We start from the raw sequence: 12,309 nt of genomic DNA, 5'->3' as shown, positions 1-12,309 counted from the left end.
CCATCCATCCATCCATCCATCCATCCATCCATCCATCCATCCATCCATCCATCCATCCATCCATCCATCCATCCATCCATCCATCCATCCATCCATCCATCCATCCATCCATCCATCCATCCATCCATCCATCCATCCATCCATCCATCCATCCATCCATCCATCCATCCATCCATCCATTTTTTATTAAAGTAAATTGGACTGTCTCTTTGACATTTTGATCGTTGTTGTTATTTTGACAAATTTGCGCTGTTGTTTTGAAACGTAATGTATAATGTGAATAACACATCAAACATTTCTCTCTTGAATAAAATATTTTTTCTGTTTCGGGGTCTGAGAGGAGGGGAGAGGGTGTTTTTCAGTGCGCAGCCTCGCTGTAGGGACAATATTTGGAGAGGAGGAGAGAAGGACTGCTCAGAACCTCTGTGCGTAAGACCATCTGTCCTTCCGTCCTCACCCCCTCTACTGCTCCTTGAAGGAGCGTGTAGCTGGTTCGTCGCGCGCTGTGGCTGAAACATCCACTCCACAGACTGGGTCCACCGGACTAAGGGCAACGTCTCCTTTCTTGTATTTTTGAATAAATAATCAAAATAAAAATGTGCGATAACTTTGGACTTTTAGGGGCGGAGCTGCTGGATCCGAACACAGAGTTGCCGGAACAGAACGGGTCAAAATGAGAGAGTTCCCGGATCTTGTTCCGGCAGGATCCTGCTCAAATTAACCACTGTGTATAAGTAAAGATTGAATTGAAATTACTATTTTAGAGAGCAGCAACAACAAGCCTGTGTGTGAATTGAGCAGCGCTGATTCTGTCAAGCGTCCTGACACCCCCCCCCCCCCACACACACACACACACACAAACTGTTCCGACCAGAACTCTTCTCTGCTGAATTCAGTCCTGTGCGTTGTCACTCCTGCTCCAGTCTTGATTACCACTGCCTTCAGGTGCTTCAATTCTCAGTTGTCCAATTAAGGACAACCATCTAACCATCCATTTGTTTTATGAAAGTAAATTGTCTTTTCAACATTTTGATCGCTGTTATTTTGACAAATTAGTGCCGTTATTTTGAAGCGTGATGTAATGTGAATAATACACATCAAACATTTCTTTTGTTGTAGTTTTATTTTTTTACTGTAAGCTTTTTTATTTATTATGTCTGACATGTATGCAGGAGTTCCGACACTTCAGCAGTTGTGCGTGCGCTCTGCAGAGCTGTCTGGAGACGCTCCTGTGCATGAAATGTACACTGTCTGCAGGGGGCACCACTGAAGGTGGATGAAGACACTTCACCCCCACGGGACATGCTGCCCGCTGCTGGGCAGGAGTGTGTGTGTGCATGTAGTGTGGCTGGAACATCCACTCTACAGACTGGGCAACGTCACCTCTCGTAAAAATGTGCAATGACTTTGGACTTTTAGGGGCGGAGATCTGAGTTGCCGGAACACACTTTGTCAAAATGAGAGAGTTCCTGGATCTTGTTCCAGCAGGATCTGGCTCAAATTAAGCACTGGATCTGACTCTACAAGTCTTTGCATAGAAAATGCACTTGCCAAATCCTTCAGTTTGTTTATTATCAGATAAAACAGTTGGAGTAGCAGAAAAAAGACACGTTATTCCCAACAGTTTAAAAGAATTGAAGAGAAACATGATTTAAATATACAGTACTACTCTTTCAGAGTTTGACTACTGCTCCATTGTACCTTTTAGTCTAGGAAGAGACTCTGATATCCTCATCTTGCCTGCTCTCTTGTTCTCTATGCTTTCTGTCTTTTATACCTTTTTAATTGTAACCTAATTGAGTCAGTTACAAATTAACCCAGTGTGAAGGCACCAAATAAAGTGACTATTCAACTGTCACAGCAACACCACTATTTATTTTGTCAGTGTGGCTTAATAAAGACAGTCAGAGGCACTACAAAGGAGAAGGGCGACAACATTTTGTTTTAAACTTGTATTTCTATTTGCCAGCTCTGAGCAAATTAAATGCATGAGTCGGCTGTGGACAATTTGCCCTTTCTTCTTCTTTTTGAAAGTCTTTAACTCTACTTTCTTGTACGAAAACATAATTAAAGAGACATGGTCAAAATCCCATTTACAGTCATTGTCATGAAAGCGCCCTATAAATTGTATGAAAAATTAATGAAATACGCTTCAGTGTTTTCACCTCTAACCCAGCCCTCCATTATCTTTCTACTTTGCTTAGTTTCCTGAGACCAAGATCAGATCATTCTATTTAATTAATGAAACTTCTGTCCATTTCTCACACTTTTTTAATCAACAGTAGAAGTGTGTGATCTGTCTGTGGGCAGGAAATATTCAAAAACATTACAGCCTCATATACTATTCCCTTTGCTTGCAACTCCCTTGTCTTTGTTAAGGGAGGATGAAACGAAGGATGAGAGCCCTCAGAAGACATAGCTGTCTGCTAATCAGTAATTGTGTCCTGGACTCCTTGTGAATGTTAGCCATTTAGTGCTTAAGTTCAGCACACAGCTGAATCATTGCCTCTGTACAAGGAAGCTGAGGAGGAGCACAGGGGACGGAGGAAGAAAAGGATGGAGAAGTTGGGGGTCGACAAACAGAGTGTCATCAATGTTAATTAACAAGAAGACAATGGTGAGTCCCGTGGTGTCAGAAATTGAGCTATCCAACATACTGAAAGCAAATAAATGGCTATCAAAATGTCTCCTAAAGGAGTCCTGGTCTTTACAGTGTCAATTGATTTGTGTCAAGATCTTCTTCTTCTTTCGGCTTTTCCCTCTTCAGGGTCTCCACAGCGAGTCATCCTCCTCCATCTCTGTCCTCTGCATCCTCTGTCCTCACTCCAACTACCTCCTTGTCCTCTCTAACTGCATCCATATTTATCCTCTTTGTCTTTTTCCTGGCAGCTGCATTTCTAACATCCTTCTACCACTGTCCCTCCTTTGGACATGTCCAAACCATCTGTCTGGCCTCTCTAACTTTATCTTCCAGTTGTTCAACCTGTGGATTTGTGTCAAGATAAGTGTTGTTTTTGACAGCGTTTATAAAACGTTCCTTAAAAGAGGAATTCTTAAATGTATCTCTGGTTTGGACAGTGTCCATATCAGTATCTATAGGTGTAGCACTCTATCAAGGATGTGGTTGAAAGTTATGATAGTATTTTATGTTACAGGTTGATAATAAGGTGGTGACAGAGGAGGAAATGTCTATTTTAAAAAAGATGCAATGAAAAGTATGTATAAGCATGTCAATACTAAAGTCATATACCTGAGTAATACCATATGCTAATGTACTCAGATTCAAAGTAATGCAATAGCTTAATAGGAGGCTAAAAACTAAGGTTAACAATGGGAGAAAATAAAGAATCCAAGTCCAAATTATTTGTAACAATGTAGTAATATTTTACAACACACAATGACAATACTTAGCACTTTCACTTGCATGTACCAAAAGTCTTATTTTCAAAATCTAAAGGCATACATCAGCATTAGTACTTGTGCTATCATAGTGCTGAAGGTAACCAGTTTTCAAATGACCTTTTTTTGTTTTGACAAAACTATTGGATATGTTTTTACTGCAATTTGTTAATGGGACATATTTATGTTGGTTTCTATGGAATGACCAAGAACCAGGGCTGCAAAAAGATTATGTATGGGGCTGTAGTTCATGCATGTGAAGGGGTAAATATTTGCAAATTTAGAAGCACTTGAAGAGTGCACACTTCTGCCAAGATCTTAGGGTTACTCACGCAGTAACATTTTGTGCATCAACAGACAAGAATCTTTTAAAAATTCTTGGATCTGGATTGTGATCTAGATCAGCACCAAAATTAAATCATTGTTTTTTTGTGACAACCTCAACATTTTCTGACAATTTCATGAAAATATGATTATAACATTTTGAGTAATCTTGTGCACAGACAGACAAACCAAAAAAAGTCTTTCTTTGCAAAACTGTACATTCTGCCGAGCACCAAATGAGCCATAAATCTCAATAGCTCCTTTATGATGGACTCAGTTGGGGCTGAAGTGGTGGAGAATTACTTTATGAAACAGGCTGGAATCGGAGTTGCTTTAGCCTATTTTTGCATAATAGAGTATTTTTGCTTGGTCAATAGATGGAGTTTCTTTCACATCTGCTCAGCATGGTATTCTCACTTGCCATTTGCCAATGCACTTTGATCTGATCCTAGTTGGCAGAATCTGGTTGTATCATTCTTTCATGATCGCAAAGAGACAGAAAGACCAAATGTGAGTCTCTAGTTTGTCAGCAATTCCAGATTGTGCATATTTACAACAGAATGTTAGTTCAGTCAGGTGCTTGGCAGGTGACAGCAAAAGAGGAAGGATTGGAGGATCGCTAAGACAAAATGAGAAAACACTGCAACACTTGAACCTAAAGACAGTATGAGAGTAATATTTAACATACAGTAGCTTAACAGTCTGGCAAAAATGGAGAAGGAAACCAAGTGTTTAAACACTGTAGGTGTATAAGGAGCTTTGTGCCATGTTTATATATGACACTTAACAGCGTCAACTCTATACACCAGTCATCTATCTGCAGAGAAAGAAGACTGGAGAGGAAACAAAAGGGCCAGAACAAACAGGGGAAAAAAATCAAGGGAATTAAACAGTTAAAAGGGATGGAGGAATGACTGGACTCCTTGAACCGTGACAGCAAATTAGACTTGTGCTATGCGTTTACTATGGATGTATAGGACCAAACTGCTGTTCAGGGTATTGGGCGGTGTGGAATGAGAAAGGTAATTTTTTCCAAAACTCAATGCATGTGGCAAGAAAAGTACACGAACAAATGGCAGATTCTAGTAATGTGGAACTGCCTTGCAGGAACAGCACATAGCTTGGTGTCTGTACCTGTAATCTATTTTATTTTGCTAAAACTGTATATTCAATTGTTAGCGCTGAAGGTAATGTTAGTTATTCTGTCTATTTTTCAGATTTTAAAATAACATTAGAGTGGTGTGGTACTGTGGACATGGGTTTGCATTGTTAGCTCACCAAGAACCTCTTTAAGGGCATTTTATTTAAAGCTTTGTGTTTTCTCTGTACATTTGCAATCATTTTTAGGTTTATCTGCACAGTCTATGTATATTAGGATTAAAATAGTGATTCTAACTTGACCTTACAAGTGAGACATGATTTTGTGTTTCCCATGTCTCTGGAGATATAATGGATTGAGGATCTGCTCAGAGTATACCTTACGCTCCTAAACAATGAGAACTAGGATGGATTCCAGCTCCATGTGACCAGGAATAGGTTGAAGTGTGAATAAAAAAGGACAAGTTGTATCATTATTATGAGGAAAAGGCAAATATTAAGATAATATCATGGATGATAATGCCTGTTACAATGGCTGTCATGAAGTATTGACAGTTTTTCAGGAAACACTTACAGCTCTTTGGGCAACAGATCAAAGGTTGTTAAATATTTGCTGCTTCTTCAGTTTAAAGTTACAGAGTACGCTACTGGTGTGTCAATACAGCATTTTCTATTTGTAAGGTTAAAAAGGCCCTATAATATATATGACAAATTCCATGACTAGTAACTTATAGCCGTTTTAAGCCTTGGGACTACCATGCTTTTTGAAGCACGCTGGCCGGACTCTTTCTTCTGCTTCTTCTTATCTCACTATTGTCTTTTACAACAGATCAGAGGATGAGGCAAAGAGCAAGGGTAATAAAAGCTCTAGCTTTTCTCCTCTGGGCCTGTGAGAACGTAGAGTAGCAGATAAGTTGTCTAGCTCTGAGAATGATCAAAACAACGTGAATCCTGTGGTCGCAGAGGGAACAAGCTCAGGGAGCGGGAAGAGATGGGGACGAGGGAGGAGAAACGTTAGAGGAGAACATACGTTGGTGGAGCAGCCATGTTGAAGAGAAGACAAGGTTTACTGTCTTCTAAGCAAGATGGAAACAAGTAAGCTTGAACATGCATTCAACGCCTGGTCTACTCAGGACTATTTATATACTCTATGAGATGAAACGATGGTGGTCTTACTTGATTATGAGCACATTGGAGGGTGTTTCACATTTGACATAATAAATCACTCAAAAGACCTCTTGTGTATGGGCTTTGGAAAAAAAAATTGATGTTCCTAATCAGTACAATGAAAAAATTACAAAACAATGGTCTTATCCAGCTGCCAGGGCCACACCACATTGCAAACGTACATTTCAGAACTAGCAAGAATAAGCAGAGAAAAGAGGAGCATTAAGTGGGGGATAAAAAAGAGGAGAGGTAGGGGGTGTGGGAGGAGAGAAAACCTAAGTAAGGGAGGAATTACAAAGATATAAACGCGAGGGAGGAAGAGGAAACCAAAGAAAGGTGGGGTGAGAGTAGAAGTAACAGCCTCACTATTCTGCTCGGGGGGGCTCTGCGGAGAGTTTTTCATCTGCCGTTTCTTTCCTTCTTCACTTCTCTCTGATTCCCTTCTTCAGCAGCACAAAGACCAGCAGAAGCAGGGAGCGCTGTAGCCATGTCAGTCACGTCTCAAACCCACAGTTCTGCGTGTATTTCCCAGATTAATTAAAAACAGTGATTTGTTAATTTAATTGTAGGTCTTGGGTTGTTTTTTTTCTTCTCCCATTCCCCCTCTGACACTTTTTTCTGCTGCTTGCTCCCTATCATCCACTTGGCAGGCTAATTTACCCTGCAGCTTTGAGGAGGGGAAATGAAAGGTATAGCAGAGGAAGCCTTCAGATGGTTTATTAAGAATTGATTTGCCACAGTGGCAAAGAGTCAGACAGTAGGGAGATACATGCTGACATGCCTCCCAGGCAAACACCCTCAGGCTGTGGGGGGAGAAAGAAAGACTCAGATAAAGAGAGGTCAGTTCTGCAAAAGATATATTGTTTGGGTGGCTTCACTCATTGGACCACTGCTGATTGACCACCAGCACCTAACTGAATCTGGATCTCTCAGCAGTGTTCATCATCCAGCTTCCTACTCACAGCCAAATCCTTTTATTCGACAAAGTAGTTCATAGCCTATTAGCTGCACAGAGTAGTAAATCAAAAAGTTGGAAAATGCCAGCACGCCCCACTGTGAAACATCTGATTTTTGTGGTTAGAAAATGCAAATGCTTTACTCTCAATGGCTGTGGCTGCGTAATCTGGACTAAATCGTGCCCAGCTGCTGGTAGCCAAGTTATTGATGAATTTACTTTAGAACAGTGCACATATTCCAAACTAAACACCTATAGTCACTTCTTCTTGCTTCCATTGGACAGCATGGGAGATAAGAGATATTTGACACATCAGAGGCATTCGAGCTTCAAAGCTTGAGTGAACAGAGAAACAAAATCTCCTGCAGCTAGGAGAGACGTCAAGAAGGCAGTGCATCTAATCTTTAGTGGCACATCTCTGTGTGCGTGCAGCAGAAGCGCCTGCCCCTTCATTTACAGCTGGTCAGACTTCTGTGCAGTGAAAGCTTATCGACTCTTCAGTCAAGTTTTTCATTGTTTGAGCGTTTCCTTTGTCGGATGCAGTTGTTGATTATTTTCTCAATATTAACGAGTTGATTGCCCACTGCTGCGTTCCATTGCCTTACACCTCAGACGTGTGGCATTTCTCATTAGCTGTTAACTCAATTTAATTGCAAATTTTTCAAATCAATTTTTTTGTGACACTTTTTGATGTATCTTATTAAAACTGGTTGAAAATTAAAAACTTATTTTCCTATTACTTTAAGTAAATGTGTGTGTTTGTCTAGAGTGTCGTAAGCACGATTGTTGTACATGATGATTGATTGTTTTGCACGTTAAGATTCTACTTTTGAGGTTCCAACAGGAGGTTGGCTTGAAACACAGCAGTGAAGGCTACCTATGGGACAGATCTGGTTGGCAGGTCATAAACTGAGGAAGTCATATGGATCGGGGACAAAACATTTCTCACTTAAACAAACTGGTCCAGATGACACAATTTAAAAAAAAATTGTTGTAAAAACGTTATTGTGCTAAAATTATTCTTGCGTAAATGGGTTTGGTAATGTTGGTAGAGCTGTTGCCTCTCAGCAAGAAGGTCGCCAATTCAAATCCCAGCCCGGGAACTTTCTGGGTGTAGTTTGCATGTTCTCTCTAGGTTTTCTCCGGGTACTCCGGTTTCCTCCACAGACCAAAAACATGCATGTTAGGCTGACTGGTCACTCTAACGTGTCCCTATGTGTGGGTGAGAGAGTGAATGGTTGTTTGTCTCGTTTGTCTCTCTGTGTCCCTGTGAAGAACTTCAAGTTCAAGTCAACTTTATTGTCATTTCTATCACATGTAGTGCACGAGGTGGAATGAGATTGTGTACACAGGATCCCAGTTACACCCAAAAATAGCAAAATATAAAGTATAAAAAGAAACTGTAAATAAAGATCTAAGATATACACCAAGACATATGCTAAACAAATGTCAAACAATACACAAAAAGTTCTAAGATATATGCTTAACAGCAAGTACTTACCTGGCAGGGGAGATACCATGATCATGAAGGTGGTTCAACCAGGGTGAGGCTCAGCCATTGAACTTTGAATGTGCTGACCCCTGTGAATTCCCCATATGTGGGACTCTCGACTGCATAATTTCTGGTAATTCATGTCCAGGGGACATCAAATCTGACTCAGCATGACTTCCCAACTTCCTCTGAGAAGCCAAACCCTCTCTATAATTGCATACTACCTCCCTACTGCATATTTTCCACCAGAAATTAGTTGAGATTCCCACATTTGGGGAATTCGCAGGGGTCAGCAAAACCAGAGTGCAATGGCTGAGTCTCACCCTGCCACCTACATGATCATGATATATCCCCTGCCAGGTAAGTACACATAATGTCTGTTTAGTACTTGCGACCTGTCCAGAGTACACCCCGCCTCACGCACAATGATAGCTGGACACGAGCACCAGTGACCCCCACGACCTGAAAAGGAAGAAAGATAATGGATGGATGGATGGGTTTGGTAAAAATCTTCACTTTAAAAATACTTTTCTAAGCGCCTTGTGATCTTGCTTTTCTTTGACTGAAATTAAATGTATTGATGTCTGATGAATTTTAACTAAATTCTTTGGGAAAAAATGGTAAAACAGGAAACTAGTGGTAAAGCCTGAATACTTCACAAAATTAGCATTTTTTTTATTGGGCTAGTACAAAAAACATGCGTCTATCCATTTGTTATCTCTACCCGATTCTTCCTTTTCGGGTCGCGGGGGTCACTGGTGCCCATATCCAGTTATCACTGTGCGAGAGGTGGGGTACACCTGGACAGGTCCAGTACAGAAACAAAGATCTTAGATTAGCTTTTTCCTCATAGTATACCTATAGAGCTTTTGTACTTTTTGGGCTATTTTATTTTACCTTCGTCAATTATATTTTACATTTTATTTACATACACCACATCCTGTTCCAGTTTTTAAGTCAAGTCAAGTCAACTTTATTTATAAAGCAAATTTAAAATAGCAACTGTTACCAAAGTGCTTGGCAATAAATCACAGCATCAAGTAAAAATGACAAGATGTAAATTAAAAGCATCAAAAATAAAAACATATAAAACAAAAATACAATGAGAAACAATGGGATAATAAATCAGATCACACTGTTTGAAATGCCACTGAATATAGGTGTGTTTTCAGAGAGATTTAAAAGCAAGAATTGAAAGGGCCTGTCTGATGATGGGGGGCAGATTGTTCCAGAGTTTAGGGCTAATGACTGAAAAATCCTGATCTCCTCTGAGCTTCAATCTGGTTTTTGGTACAACCAAAAGCAGCTGATCAGATGATCTCAGCGCCCGAGAAGGAACATAAGGGTGAAGAAGGTCGGAGAGGTATGAGGGTGCAAGGCCATTAATGCACTTAAAGGTCAACAGGAGAATTTTGAAATCTATTCTGACATGCACAGGGAGCCAGTGAAGGGAGGACAAAACTGGTGAAATATGCTCAAACCTACAAGACCTGTTAGTAGCTGGGCTGCAGCATTTTGGACAAGCTGGAGATGTGAAAGGGAGACCTGACTGACCCCAACATAAAGTGAGTTACAGCAGTCCAGCCGGTTTGTAATGAAGGCATGGACTATTTGTTCAAGGTCAAATCTGGTCAACACGGACTTAAGCTTAGCTATCTGCCTTAACTGGAAGAATCTTTTCTGTGGAACAGACTGTTGGAAATTTTAATATTTATGACTGCTTTAATTAATTAATATGACATGTTTTTACTTTGGTCCAGAATGATCAAATTTTACAATGTCTTTCTTTCTTTGTTCATTTTATAAACCTGTTTGTTTATGCATTTATTGTGACTGTTACCAAACACAAGATTAACAGTTATACCCATTGTAGAGGAAATAAAGAAAACAATAATCCAAAAATGAAACGATGCATTGTATTCAGTGATTCTTTTTATTTATCTTTTGTGCTGTTTGTCCCAGTGAGTGTGGAGCTACAAGTTTAACTCCATCATCTTGCCTTCCTGTGTGCTGCCTTTTGTCTGTCAGCATGGAAGTGATTTGTCCTGCAGATGCAGACTAATGAATGAGGCGTCCAGCTCATGGGCTGATATTAGCCCGGGTAGCAGTTCTTTTGATGTGATTAGCTCCTCGCACTCTCTTGACAAATTGGGCTGTCCTTTCCTCACAGCTGAAGCACTAATCTATGCCAAGAAACAAAGAAGCTCCTTTCACTTACCACAACATGTTGCTCTATGTGTGTGTGTGTGTGTGTGTGTGTGGGGGGGGGGGGGGGGTGCATCGTTATGTGCGTGTGAGAGAATGTTTTATTATTATTTTTAATAAAATACGAAACATCTCATTCAAGCTCATAAACAGAGTCATAAAGTGTCACATAAATTATTTGATGAATTCACACGTTGTGTTTGTGGCTTAATAAAGTTTATACCTGTTTTAACCATAAACCACATAACCATATGTTGGTTTGAAGATTTTATAGCTTGGAAAGGGGAATCAGATTGTTTTTTTTGTTTTGTTTTTTTATGGGACAGGGTTGTTGCTTTCAAGGTATTTTGTATTTTGGTATTTTTATTTTGTGAAAAAGTATTTTTTGTGCCTTTTTCGTTACTCTGGCAGGATGCTAGCAGGATTCAGCAACAGTGGCCTTATAAATAAAACCAGCATAATATAATCAGAATACATCCTGGACAGGTCACAAGTCCATCACAAGGACACATAGAGACAAACAACCACTCTCTCATTCACACCTAGAGACAATTTAGAGTTACCCGTCAACCTAACATGCATGTTTTTGGTCTGTGGGAGAAAACTGGAGTACCTGGAGAAAACCCACGCATGCACGGAGAGAACATGCAAATGCCACCCAGAAAGGCCCCCAGCTGGGATTTGATTCGACGACCTTCTCACTCAGATGCAACAACTCTAACAACTGAGCCACTGTGCCAGCTTTTAACCACTAATTTGCATGTTTTATTTTTGGATACTTTTTTGCTAAACTTAGCCTTTAGCTCTTGTTTGACAAATTTTTGCTTTTAGCTGCTGTTCAGGTTATTTGAACTTCTAGTTACTGATTAGCTAATTTTACTTTTATCTGCTTATAGGTTATTTCAGCTTTTGTTGTGATTATTTGATTTTAAAAATTTCAGTTTCAACTTCCTCAGAAATTTTCAGCAGATATTCATTACAAAACATTCACACTGCATTTTCATACAAAATGCATTTTCTCTAGTTTATGTATAATTCAAGGTATGTTGGCTGTTTCTCAGGCTCTGTGCTCAAAACATTTCTAATGGATGCTGTTTATGTTTTTCTTGCAGTAAATTGTTATGAGCTGCACACATTTCTGAAAGTGCAAAGGTAAAAATAATACTAATTTATGGCACACATTAGGTCCAAGTTATGCATGTACAGAATCAGAATCACTTCTGCTTATTTGTTGTATGTAGCTGTAGCCTGGATGAGGTCTGACTTTATTCTGTGCTTTCTCCTTTTGGTCCCATCAATGACAACACAGAGAAGTCCTCAGGATTGACAAACTACAGTGAGCAAAGCAAACTTTAGACTTGTGCAGTCAACTGTTGATTATTTGACTCATTTAAAGACCAGGATGGCAATTAACTAGATCAATGGAATGATTCAATATGTGACTGTCCCGAGGTTTCTTTCAGCGTTTCCTGCATCCTTTATTTTAATTAATTTATCTTCAAAGCATTTAGACTTAATCAAAAAGCTGACTTTGTGCTTTTAATCTGAATAATTTTAACAGAGATCAGCCCCTCTAATATTCTGTATGTGTGTATATAAATATATGTGTGTGTTTTTGTGTGTGTGTGTGTATTTATACATGTATATATATATATATATATATATATAT

The 12,309-nt window shown here is 39.6% G+C and overlaps 1 protein-coding gene and 2 pseudogenes across 1 annotated transcript in view; 2 read left to right on the top strand and 1 right to left on the bottom strand.

Moving 5' to 3' along the window:
• The window catches only part of LOC119416657 (cadherin-4), a 390,454-nt gene that overhangs the window by 12,628 nt on the left and 365,517 nt on the right, over positions 1-12,309 (top strand). The window lies entirely within an intron of this gene.
• LOC119417806 lies at positions 8,437-8,610 on the top strand (annotated as a pseudogene).
• On the bottom strand, positions 8,670-8,803 carry LOC119417807 (annotated as a pseudogene).

This window comes from Nematolebias whitei, chromosome 11 (genome assembly GCF_014905685.2).
Source record: "Nematolebias whitei isolate Nwh7 chromosome 11, NemWhi1, whole genome shotgun sequence".
Classification (NCBI taxonomy): Eukaryota; Metazoa; Chordata; class Actinopteri; order Cyprinodontiformes; family Rivulidae; genus Nematolebias; species Nematolebias whitei.
This window is presented reverse-complemented; position numbering and strand designations above follow the sequence as displayed.